This window comes from Schistocerca nitens, chromosome 1 (assembly GCF_023898315.1).
Source record: "Schistocerca nitens isolate TAMUIC-IGC-003100 chromosome 1, iqSchNite1.1, whole genome shotgun sequence".
In the NCBI taxonomy this organism is placed as follows: Eukaryota; Metazoa; Arthropoda; class Insecta; order Orthoptera; family Acrididae; genus Schistocerca; species Schistocerca nitens.
Genome location: NC_064614.1, coordinates 560,989,277 through 561,002,901, shown reverse-complemented (window position 1 = coordinate 561,002,901; position 13,625 = coordinate 560,989,277). Strand labels below are relative to the sequence as shown.

General features: G+C 39.3%; 1 protein-coding gene across 2 annotated transcripts in view; it reads left to right on the top strand.

The window, feature by feature from the left end:
• The window catches only part of LOC126254637 (dosage compensation regulator), a 184,831-nt gene that overhangs the window by 17,557 nt on the left and 153,649 nt on the right, over positions 1–13,625 (top strand). The window lies entirely within an intron of this gene.

The following is a 13,625-nucleotide window of genomic DNA, read 5'->3' as shown; positions in this document are numbered from 1 at the left end:
ACCGTGCTTATTATGGCTTTAAATAGTGAGGTGTGGCAATTTGTGAACAACATAAAAACTTGATTAAATAAAAACAAAAATACCTCTTCAGGTTGTACAATCTACATGGCCGTAGCAGCAGGTGCCAATATAATTATGATAGGAAGTTGTATTGCAGAAACAATGCTCTAAGAAGATTGCTGACATTTGATACTGTAAGGTACAATGTAGTTGACAGTGAATTATTGTAATTTTCAGTGATGTACAAAGAGCATTAAAACAAGTGAAGATCCGTAAGTGTGAACTAAGACAATGATGGAAAAAGAAAACAAAAATTAAATTTTAAACATATACTTTCTCAAATCACATTTTTATAGCAAATGCTTGAAATTCCTACATCCAACATTTCTACATCTTTGAGAGAAATTACTGGCACACTCTCTTGAAAATTCTGCACTTGTAACATGCGCCCAAACATGTTTGCTTACTGGACAAACTTTTGCACGCTTGTTATTTTATGGCCATAGTTCCACAATGTTGCATTTCTAACCTGTGTTTATCGGAAAATTTCTCTCTTTCAAAGTCCTCTACTCTGCTGTAATAATTGTGTAAAGTTTTACATCTACATCTATACTCTGAAAACCACTGAGAGGTGCACAACGGGGGATGTCCCATTTTACCAGTTATTAAGGTTTATTCCTATTCCATTCATGTATGGAGTGTGGGAAGAATGATTAATTGAATGCCTCTGTGCATGCAGTAAATTACTCTAAGCTTTTCCTCATGATCCCTGTACGAGTGATACGTAAGGGGTCATAGTATATTCCTAGAGTAATCATTTAAAGCCAGTTCTTGAAACTTTATTAATAGACTTTCTTGGGATAGTTTACATCTGTTGTCAACAGTCTTCCATTTCAGTTCCTTCGGTATCTCTGTGACTCTTTCCCAGGGATTAAAAACAAACCTTTGACCATAGTGCTGCCTTTCTCTGTTTATGTTAAATATCCCTTGTTAGTCGTATGTGGTACAGGTCCCACTCACTTTGGCAATATTGTAGGATGGATCGCACAAGTGATGTGTAAGCAATCTCTTGTTTAGACTGATTGCACTTCCCCAGTATTCTACCAATAAACTGAAGTCTACAACCTGCTTTACCCATGACTGAGCCTATGTGATCATTCCATTTCATATCCATACAAAGTGTTACACACAGGTATTGGTATGAGCTGGCTGATTCCAACAGTGACTCATTGTTATTATAGGATATTATGTTTTTTTTTTTTTGTTTTGTGTAGTGCACAGTTTTACTTCTCTGAACATTTAGTGCAAGTTGCCAATATGTGCATCATGTTGAAATCATCTGACTGAATATTTATGCAGCTTCTTTCAGATAGTAATTGCATCATCTGTGGAAAGCCTGATTCTACTATTAATATTGTCTGCAAGGTCATTAATATTCAGCATGAACAGCAAGGGTTCCAACACACTTTGCTGGGGCACACCTGAAGTTACTTCTACATCTCACAATGACTCTCCATCCAAGGTAACATGCTGTGTCCTCCCTATGAAAAAGTCCTCAGTCCTGTCACAAATTTCACTTGATACCCCATATGATTGTACTTTTGGCAATAAGCGTAGGTGTGATACTGAGTCAGATGCTATTCAGAAATCAAGAAACACTTAAATTACCAGGTTGCCGTAATCCAAAGCTTTCAGTATGTCAAGTGCAAGTTGGATTTCACATGATCTATGTTTTTGAAAACGATGCTGGTTGGCATAGAGGAGGTCATTCTGTTAAAGATACCTCATTGTGTTTGAGCTCAGAAAATGCTCTTAAGATTCTACAACAAATTGATGTGAAGTGTACTGGATGGTAGTTTTGTGGACAGGGATTCAATTGGGGTGTGGAGTTTCATTCAGTTTTAATGATTTCAGCCGTTTCTCAACACTACTGAAACTAATGCTTATTTCATTCATTTTTTCAGTGCTACAAGGATTAAATTGGGGCAATTGTCCTGGGTTTTCCTTTGTAAAGGAACATTTGAAAAAGGAGTTAAGCATTTCAGGCTTTTGCTTTACTACACTCAATTTCAGTTCCTGTCTCATTTGCTAGGGATTCTACCCTAACTTTGGTGCCACTAACAGCCTTTACATACAACCAGAATTTCTTTGGATTTTGTGAAATGTCATTTGACAGTATTCTGCTGCAGTAGTCATTGAAGGCACCAAGCATTTCTCTCGTGATAGCCAAATGTGTTTCATTCAGCATCTCTATAGCCCTACACTTTGTTCTACACCTATTATACAGTAATCTCTGTTTCTGTAGAGGTTTCCTTACAGTGACTGTATACCGTGGAGATTCCTTTCCATTATGAGCTGTTCTACTGGTACATATCTGTCCAGTGCGTGGTCAGCTATTCTTTTAAACTTGTGCCAGAGTTCCTCTATGTGCTCCTGACCTGTGCTGAAAGTTTCAAACCCCTCATTGAGCTATGACATTACTGATTTTTTATTTAGTTTACTGAACATACATATCTTTCTGCTTGTTTTAGTTGACCTCCGTCATTGTTGCCCCAACTGCATCATGATCACTGTTACCAGTGTTGATGTGGACATCCTCAAATTTGTTACCATTAGATCCAATATATTTCCATCATGAGTTGGGTTCCTGTCTGTCTGTTCTAGTTTTCAGAGAAGGCATTTAGTAAAGCTTCGCAAGATGTCTTGTCATGCCCACCACTAACAAAATTATGATTTTCCCAATTAATTGTAGGATGATTAAAGCCTCCACTGATGATTACAGTATGATTGGAGAACTTGGGAACAGGTGAACGGAAGTTTTCTCTGTCACTTAGTTGCGAACACTTCGGCAGTTTATCATTATGATTTTAATACTCTGATCTGTGGAAGGCATTTCTTGCAATCTTACACTGATTCTCCTGGATTTTGTACAGCTATTGTTACATGAATTGGGTGGAGGGTCGCTTAATCTAAAACACCGTTATGTGCACCCAGCACTCGATCTGCTACCTGAGTAGCAGCATCTGATGGGTAGTGCACACCTGACCTATTTAGGGGGACCCTACAGTTCTCAACCCTATGACACAAGTTCAGGAAGTTGCAGCCTAGCTTTTCACAGAACTTTAGAAATCTCTGGTTCAGTCCTTCTACTCATCTCGGAACGAAAGGGCGACGATCACTTCTAGGGACAATGCTACAAATTTTGAGCTTGTTGAAACTCCACGCGCAAGGCTGATCTTCTCAAACTTCTCTGCCAGTTACTGGAATGACCCAAGAAAACTTTGGAGCCCAGATCCTTCTCCGTCAGTGGTTGCCAGAATAGCATCTTCAGCATGTTGAATGAGGGTGGGTGTACACACTGAGTGCACCTGGTGTCCTTTACTGTCCTTGTGCCATTTTCTTAACATTCGCCGTATGTTTGAACTGCCGACGATTAATAAACCACTACCTTTTTGCTTTTGCCGCCTCCTGGCAGCGGATAAAACAGGTTTCCCCCAAACAGGTGAAGTGAGTCCCACTGGCTCAGTTTCAGTGAAAGACATCACCTCAGATTTGTTGGTTAGGGGGTCGGTACAACACATTGAGTTCTCTCTGGTCCCTCTGCACCCTGTAAAGGACGCCTAGATCTACCAGTGACTCTCCACTCACAGTCAGTTGGATGAGTAATGACGGATCCTGTACTTTCTGCAGAGGAGACAGGATCCACAGGAGACGATAGTACTTGAGATATCCCTGGTACAGGTATCACAGGTACACGATTCTCGGGAGCTTTTCAAACATACCGATTCATAGCAGCTGTCAATTGTCTGACAGTAGCCAGGGAATTTCCAGCTGCTTATGAACATTAACCAACTCATTCCATGTTTGAGAACAGCATTAAGTTCTTTACGATAATACGTTGCTAACCAGTAGCATCTAGCCCAATGCTCATTGAACATTCTTGCTCAAGAGCCAGTACTGGCATTGTAGGGTGGCACCTCATGCCACATGTGTACCACTCTTTATTGGTAACTGTGATAAATTAGTGCTTTATGAACCCCCAATAGACTAGCTATAGTAAGGGCGCTCTAAGTTGGCCACTGACCCCCAAATGCTGATTGTTAAGTCAGCGCCATTCGCAACACTTTGCAAAAGTTGTGATACTGTAATTGCTTGATGGTGTGTTGTGTTGTTTGTGTGAGCCGATGGCTGATTAATAACAGTAAGTCTGCTTACATTTAAATGCATTATGAAATGTGACACAGAATTGTGTCATTTTTCGTCTACTAATTGTGTTTTATTATGTAACTATCTTTGTTTACAATTCCTTGGTATAGATAAGTACCACTCTTGAACATGACCATCTTGGCAAAGTGCATTTATGTATCTACGAGGGTGACTTTAAAAGTTCTCAGAACGGAATAGGAAAAAAGTACTTACATCACTGAAACTTTTTTATTTTTCAATGTAGTCTCCTTGTAGATTAATGCTCTTGGTGTCCAATGATGTTCCAGTGCCTTGATCCCACCTTGAAATGAGTTTCCTTCAGGCCTGCAAAATAGTTGTCAACTCTGGCTATCAATTCTTCGTTTGAAGAGAGTCTTCATCCACCAAGAAAAAACTCCAGTTTTGGGAAGAGACGAAGTCTGACAGAGCCATATCAGGTGAATACGGCAGGTGTGGCAACAATTCGTGCCTTAGTTCATGTAATTTTGCCATGGCGGCATCATGTGCTGGCACGTGTCAAATCCAAGACTCACGCACCCATCTTGCAGATAATTTTTTCATTTCCAATTCTTCAATTAAAATGTGATATACCCTTTTAGATGACATCTGGCAAGTGTGAGCAATTTCATGCACTTTCAGTTGGTGAGCCTCCATGGCACATTTTGTGCACTTTTACAATGATTTCTGGAATAGTGGCACATCATGGCTGACCACTGCGTGGATCATCATCTAAGCTCTCCTGACCAAATTTAAATTCATTTGTTCACTTGGCAACAGTTGAATATTAAGGAGCAGGGGCCTTCAGTGTATTCTGGAAATTGGTATGAATGTCCTCTGCTTTCGTACCTTTCTTTATGAAGTACTTAATCACTGCTTGAATCTTGATTTTTATTTTTTTATTTTATTTTTTAACAATCTTTGCAAATCACTACTTAGGAACAACAACAGAGCCAGCTCACTGCCACAGCTCTCTTCCAAGAGCACTGACGTGGCACGTGCTTAACAGGCAACAGTCCAGTGAATATCACATAAACAACTCGTTGCGCTAGTGCTGACCTTTCATAGGGATTCTGAGAACTTTTCAAACCGCCATTTTGTATAAAGTGCAAAATTTTATACCACAGCAGCTGAATACTATGATTTGCACACACCCGTGAATTATTGGTACTGGAAGACAAACAATAAAATATTCCCTCTCTCATATCCTCTAAGCTCGCAGTGGCTGTACTGCTTACCCTTCTGTCCCTGAGGTAACTTTACTTGGCTCATGGCTGAATCACCAATGTCAATGAAAATTAAGCACGTCTTAAAATACACTGCTGGAAAATGAAAATTTTATCAACCCGCCAGAAATTGTATTGAAGATGTATACAGCAAATGATCACACCGACATTCATATGCATCTGAGTACAGTCGATAGTGCATATGAAATATCAGTGCTAGTAACCTGTGTATCCTCCTTTGCAATACTGCAGTAATGCGGGATACACTTCTCCAATGGAGACAATCATAGTATGACAAATGTAGTCTTGCATAATTGCTTGCAATGCTATTTTCACCTGGTGCCTCAATTGGACCCGATCTCGTCTGTCTGTCTTGCATATGTTTCATGCAGTCCCAAACAAGCTCAATGGATACACGGATTTGGGGATTGTGATGGACAGGGTAGTTCACACACACCTTGGAGAGCATGTTGGGTGGCATGGAATACCTGTGGACATGCAATGTCCTCTTGGAAAAGTATCTCTCCTTGTTGCTGCATGAATGGTAGCGTGATGGGTTGAAGGACATTTTTGATGTACCATGCACTGTTCAAGGTTCCCTCTGATCACCAGAGGAGAGGGACCATTTTAAGATACGGCTTCTGATGCTGGGCATTGAATCTTTGTGCTTCTGTCGTATACACTCCGGATGATGGTGCCACACACATGTACAATCATTATAGCACCAAGGCAAGGAATAACTCTCATCACTGAAGACAATTAGTCTCCATTTGTCCTTCCATAAGCACCTATTGTGACACCACTGGAGGCAGGCTACACTATGTTGGAGAGTGAGTGGAAGATGCCTTGATGGCATGCAGGATCATAGCCCTGCTTCATGGAAATGGTTGAGAATTGTCCCCCCTGGTACTGCACAAAAAGCACAAGAAGGCAGCATAGCTGTGTGTTAAATTACCAATTCCTGGCTGAATTTGCCCACAAAATTATGATTTATTGCTGGTTATAAATGACCTCTTCAATGAATTTTCTTCCATTTTAAAGATGTACAACTGTCACCAGATGCATTTGAAAATCTAAACAATAATATATTATTATTATTCAGCACAAAAGCTGTGTAAGGATACACAAGCAGTGGCTTGTAAGTTAAGAATACCTTTCATAAAAGTTATCCGAAGTTCAAAGTTTGGTTAGGGCTGAGGAGGTACAAACTTGGGGCCCATATCTCCTACAGGCTGTATAAATAGAACCAAAGGAGATATCAAGCAGGAACTTTGTACATGTCCATTCAAGACATTGTGGAACCTTACCATAAAATTTAATTAGTTTCAGAAATGGTCAAGTGGGAACCCCAGGTCCACTTGCATGGAATGACCCTAATGTCACGATTTCGGGAAAACAAATTTAGTAAACTCAGACTTCTTAGGATTTCTGGTCAGATTAGTTAGTTAAATTTTACTTTTGAATTCACTGAACATTTTTCACACTCTGTCCTTTTCTGTGAAAATGTATGCACCTGCAGATTTGATGAAAACATTTTGAGTGGTTCTGGGGGCCCATATCTCAACTGTGTGTTCTTTCATCTTATATCCTGAAAGAGAATGCTTTAAGCTTCAGTAAATAGTTAAATTTTAAACGCCTGCCTATTTATGGATGACATTACCCCCAAATGGTTTTGTAAATTCATTATTGAATTTTTTTACATTTACAGTGTTGAAAACATTGCCAAAACATTTTTACGCCATTGTTGAAGGAATGTGTGTTTTCTTTGAACTTCCAAATCCTCTCTGGCGTTCATGTGATTAGATTGCTCTTAGGAAGTTTTAAGTGTGAACTAATTTGTGTATTGTCGGTTTTGCAAAATGAATGGAGAAGTGCTGGATGCTTGTTCTTTGGTGGTCAAGGTGGCACTGTCATAAGTCTTTGGCATTTTACTGTGTTGCATGAAAATGCAGAGGCAATTTCCAAAGTGAGTTGGATGTTGGCGTGCTATAGATTGAGGTGACAGTGGATGTTGTACATCTCTTCTTCACTCTTTGAAAAGGTAACAAAAATTGCATCTACCTACTGAAGACAGCATTTGGGGCAAAACAATACGAGCTGGTGGTGTACTGATCCTTCAGCTACTTCCCCAAGGATTTCTACTGCTACTGGTGGGAATGGTGATTCCATAGTTCCACCATTTCTCTGTTCATAAAAATTTTGTTTCCCACTTGAAATAGGTTGTTGCAAGGCAGTGATGCTCAGTCTCACAGATGTCAGAGGTCATAAATTACTGTGGAGTATTGACAGTCTCCTCTACTGGTACATTTCTGAACATGGATGTGATGGTGAAGCAAACTATCAAACCAGGATTATAGTGGAGTGGCACAACTTAGCAGATGAAAGCTGTGAGTTGGCAGGTGCCACAGTGCTGCTTTGTGCCCAGTTATAGTGGGGTCATGGAGCAGTGTGGCAGCCAGCAAGTTCAATCACTGCATGGATGGCAAATGTGCAAGCCGGCCAATCAGTGGCCTTTCTCAAACGATATTAATGACACTGCATGATCAAAAAATTAGTTTCTCATAGCTTTATTCATTAGCCTGCACGATGAACTGCGTATCATTTTGTTAATCATCATAGTTACATTAAACTATTGCAAGAAAGCCAAATAGTTTGCAATGAAAAATAGAGGTTGGTGTGAATTTGCGTGTGGTGCTCATTACATCATATGTTGCAGTGTACCAAATGTATTTGAGATATTGAACCTATTCTTTAAACTGTGGATGAAATCTACAACTCACTCCATTCTGGAGAAAATGGATTGCATATAGCACTCCATTCCACTCACATGCCCACACAGTAACACAAGAATGAAATAATCATAACACTTTTGTATCTCATAAATGGTTTGAGGTACTGAAACAAGATTTTGGCAAATGATAACACGCAGTAAGGAGAGTAGGTTGCCGTATGGTCACCTAGTGCAGTAAAATGCAAGGTGCTGCAGATGTATTTCAGGATAATGCATTTTTCTAAGGGTCATTGACAGCTGGTGAAATGAAAATTGTTACAGGTTCTTAGAAAGATTCACAATAGGATTCACAGCTGTTGTAAGAATTGTGGAGTCAATTACCAAAGCTTAGGATTGCCTCCACCCACTTCACATGGGAGTGTCTTCTAAAAATTGTTTTTCAAATGTTGTAAATTATTTATGTAGCATACAGAACTTTCCAGATGCAGTCAGTGAAGTTGACAGAAAATACATTTGTCTAAAATGCCCAGAAGATTCTGGTACAATGTTTTATAGTTATAAATGCTTTCAGTCGTATTACAAGTAGTTGCAGGTTCCCACAGGAAATTCATTATAATTGATGTTGGGGGAAGGAAAGCGAAAGTGGTAGATTTCAGTTTAGTGTGTATCATGTGATGCAAGAAGGGGAACTTTAAATATATAGCCAGACTCCCCACTACTAAAGGCATCAGGTGTGTTGCCTTTTGTATACATTAGAGGTAAGGCATATCCAGAGATTAGGCAATCCATTGTTGAGGCATTTGTTTCAAATATTACAGTCGATATGGTTTAGATCTATGAAAGACCATCTCAGCAAATGATTTTCCATACTCCTATAATTAATTGAATGTCCCTTTGGACTAATGAGCGCTAAGTGGAGCATATTTTGGAAGCCAGTAGAAACTTCACCAAATTTGCTGCTGATATTGTAATTCGTGCATGTTCTCCATTACAGTGTCATTGACCTAGAAGGATCTGTCAGTGTTGATGAGCAACATACGGTTGAAATCGAGCATGCTATGCAAGGCACTTACCAGACAGAATGAAACTTTTAACGGGGCTTCTATGAAGCTGTCAGAATGAGATGATTTTGAAAACTTTTTCTCAGATAATGAAACATGATTTTCATGTGCATGTCAGCTATGTACTGCAACTTTGTTACCACCTCTCGTTTTAAAACAATGAAAGAAATGAGAGAGTAAGGAAATGTATGTGATTGTAGTTTGTAATTTCGCTGCACCTCATTACATAACTTGTCCAGAATGAATTAGTTGATAATTTTTTCATGGGTTGCACAAAGGATGCCAAGTAAAAGCAGCTGCTATCAAGGCTTCTGCTGATTGCATTTTTTTCAGCAGTGCAACAAAAGAAACATGAGTGCCACAATGGTACTGACTTCAGCAAGAGCTGAATGCTGCCGTTGTTGCCCAAATGCAACCAGAGTAGCCCAAACCCTCTGATCACCACTCTCAGAACTGCACCGCTCTGCTTACAGCACTACTGTAATAATGCACACTTAATAGCACTGATTTGTTATGCCAGTGCTGCACTGGTAGTGCCATGCCTCTCCACTATAACCACAGCGTAAGGTCCATAGAGGTGACATGCTTGTCTCGTAGAATTAAAATGCAGTGGAGTCCCTAACAAAATGAATTTGTCGCCTACAGACCAAGAAATGCATTTCTGCAGGGAAGGATCCATCGTATACACTCCAATAATGATGTCAAAAACAGATGCACTTTTTCATCACAGGAAGATGAAGCAGCAAAGTACTAAAGTTAGACAAGCATTGGACGGTGGTGTTAACCTTTGTAGCTATACTCCTAGTTACATTGCCACAGAAATCCTGTCCAAGGGTGAGAGTTTCACCATAGCATCTAAATGTTTTTCTAAACATGATGATATGTTACCAACTGAATCTTCATTAAACCACCTCTGAAGCTGAGGTAGAAATCTTCCAAAGCTAGCCTCACAAAAGGAGGTCAAAATGCTAATGTGAAACTGATAGACAACTGTGAACAATATAAGGAAAAGATAAATTGCCACTTACCATAAAAATGACATGTTAAATTGCAGGCAGTCACAATGAAAAGACACTCCCGCATCAGCTTTTGGTGGAAGTCTTTGTCTGAAAAGGAAACACACACACACACACACACACACACACACACACACACACACACACCTTCATTCAAATAAGCAGGGACACCTCACGCACACAGGACCGACATCTCCGGACCGGAATCCATTATGGTCAGAGTTGCTGGAGATAGTGGTCATTTATGTGTAAGGTGTACTTGCTTGTGTGTGTGTGTCTTTTCATTGTGCCTGTTCGCAACTTAATCTGTCATCTTTGCAGTAAGTAGAAATCTATCTTTCCCTTATATTGTTGATATTCTGACCTGTCATTTACATTTTTTGATATACAACTGTGGTATAGTTATGATGCAAGCAGACAAGGGCAACTCTGCCATTGTAATGGGCATGACTGATTACAACATAATTGGGCCTGGTGGTCTAGTGGTAGTGTGCGCTGGAAACCAAAAGGTCTCTGGATCGAATCCCAGTTGGACCACTTTTTTTTGTCTGCCTTTAACCTAGCATTCACTTCTCAATAATCTGGAGATTTGCCAGAAAGGACATATGGTTCAAATTCCATGTTAAAACTGCAGGGCCCCTCTCCTCAAATGGTGACTGGGGTAGATTAGGGAAATGCAAGTCGCAAAAGGGAGACTTGCAACATGCCATTGACCTGCATGAAATTATTGTTAGACGACATAATGCGGGATCTACTCTGTGAACCTATTTGCAAGCAACTTAAGGGAGATCCCAAGGTTGAGATGACCAGTGCAACACAGTGACTTCTAATGGAGTACAGAATATGGCATAACCAGAAGACTCATACCACAGATTCTGACAGTATTTGATTATGAATACTCAAGGTACACAAATAAGTTTATGTTCTAAGCCCATAAATTTACAGTTGCATTAATTGGAATAGAACAGGTCTTAACAATCACTGCGCTGATGGTAAAATTTAAACTCCATTGCTGGATCAGGAGGCACCATGTAGAATATTGAACTAAAATCCAAAAACAAGAACACAGTAAGGTATTGGTGGCAGAATGATGTTTTAAGAGAAATTCTGTAATATTGGGCTTGAAAAAGAAACAGATTGAACTCATGTTAGGTCTAATGACAAGCCATGGGCACTCGACACTTTAGAGAAATAAGCTGGTAAATGCAGATTATGTGGTGTAGGGGGTGAAATTGCACCACATTTAATCTTCCAATGTCAAAAACTGGAGGTCAAAAGACAAAGGAATATTTTGGTCACTAATTCCTGAATAGAATGTGTCTAATAAAGACCTAGTATTGGGTTTCCTACTACTATTAAAGGATACTGGCTGGTTTTAGTAGAATGGCAGTGAGTGATACCGTACAATAAACATAATTTTTGTGCAGGCAACATGGGGCAGAGACCACTGAAGACTGTTTTGTGTCCTTGATTAAATTTAACCAAACAAATTTATCACATACATGTGGAGACCTACCTGCTGATGATAACACTAACTAAAAAACTCTATCATCTGGTAGGCCTCAATTATTTGTCTGGAAGTCGGTTTACTTCATCGCACTTTTGTGATGAAAAGATATGAGAGGTGTTAGAAATTGTAAAGAAACCTCTCAGCATGAGTCTTGTCAACTGGTATTGGCACCAGTCATCTTGGTTGCCAGCAGTAGCACGCCTGTGGACCAACAACATTCGTGAGGTGCCCCACCAATTGCCGTAGTATACATAGCATCCAAAGGCACATAACATACGAAGTTGTTTCAGATGCCAGCTGCCACCACATTTGTAACACAGTAGTTCAGTGTGGTTGTAGACTTGCGGCTACCAGCCAATAAAAATTAAAATAAAAGTCACTATCAATTAAAGTTGCCAATTCCTGCCTCCGTACAAGTCATCCAATCAAAATAATCCAGTTATCTTCCTGACAAACTGACTCTACCAGAGGAATGAAATTACTCCTATATAAGATGAGCCTGGCACTGACCCAGCAGTAAAAAAATCCTGATGAAGGCCACTTGCATGAGTGGCCAGTATGTTAGTTTTATAGACATGACATAATTACCTACCTGGAAATGTTTTATTCAAGGTAACACATAATTTTGTGTTGGAGGTCAAGGATCTGTTTCTCATTCCTCATTTTCATGTTGACAATGTGAACTCACCAGTCGTTATAAATTTTTTCTTCTACATAGATAACAGGGTATTCCAAACTGCATAAAATATGCCATTCTTTGACCTCATGCATGTTGCTGGGTCACTAGAAAATAAATTATTTCAAAACAGCATCACTTTAATGAAATGTTCTTTCATGGCTGTAGTTGCCCTTGTTTGTGTAAATACATACCTTCCAAAATTCTAGGAGGATCATTTTTTCACGCCAGTTAGAATTAATGGAAAATGGTCTCTTGAACATTTTAATATTGCAACCTGTCAATAAGATATGAGCACAGTTGCTGTTTCGTAGACCTTAGCATTGCTGCCTTTTTCTATGCTTTATAATAGATGCCTGTTTCTAACTAAATCAAGATTTTTTTTGTGGCATGAGTTAGGATCTTGTTGTGGTATTTTTTAAGTTTTTATAAGTCTATGAAAATTTTAAGGTTTACAGTTTGAAAAGTGTTCTTCGGAGGTGGATATTGTATTAGTAAAGTACCTATGTTTGCCAACAATGTGTTTGATTTAAAGCTGTGACTCTTAAAACGCTAATGTATTAACAAGTTCTGTTATGGCCATTACAGATTTTTATGAAGTTTTGTATGAACAATCACACATGTTCACTATAAACATTGGTAAAGTTTCATGATCATTAATTCAATACTCACAGATACATAGTCATTTGTTTGACCCCATAGTGCAGCCTATCAGCATTGAACCCACAAATTTTCAGCCACTGTGAAACATGATGTCTCCAGTAATTTTTTTTATAAATAAACAAAACTAGGTAGTCTTTTACAACTTTTTACACTCCATTAAGCAAAATAATGACAAATATTCCCTGAGCAATGTGCATAGGGATAATTTGAAGCAAAGTAGGCCACGAAATAATCACTTGAAAAAAATGTGAAATGTAGCTTTTCCATCTCAGGAAGTGATTGTGGGATAAACCTGAAACTTTGCACACTTGTAGAGCTGAATGCTGTTGAGATGTCATAAAAAAAACTCAAGCTCGTATTCCAGTCATCAGACCTTTGATATTGCCTTCCTCACCTCGGAGTACTAAAGAGTTGCAGAAAATAATAAAAAATTTCAGATTTGAGTACCTACGGAATGTGGGCCCACTTTCAGCACACCTCCATGGTGGTGGTCTTTTTATTTGGGGGGGGGGGACTTCCATTCTTGCATTGCAAAACCA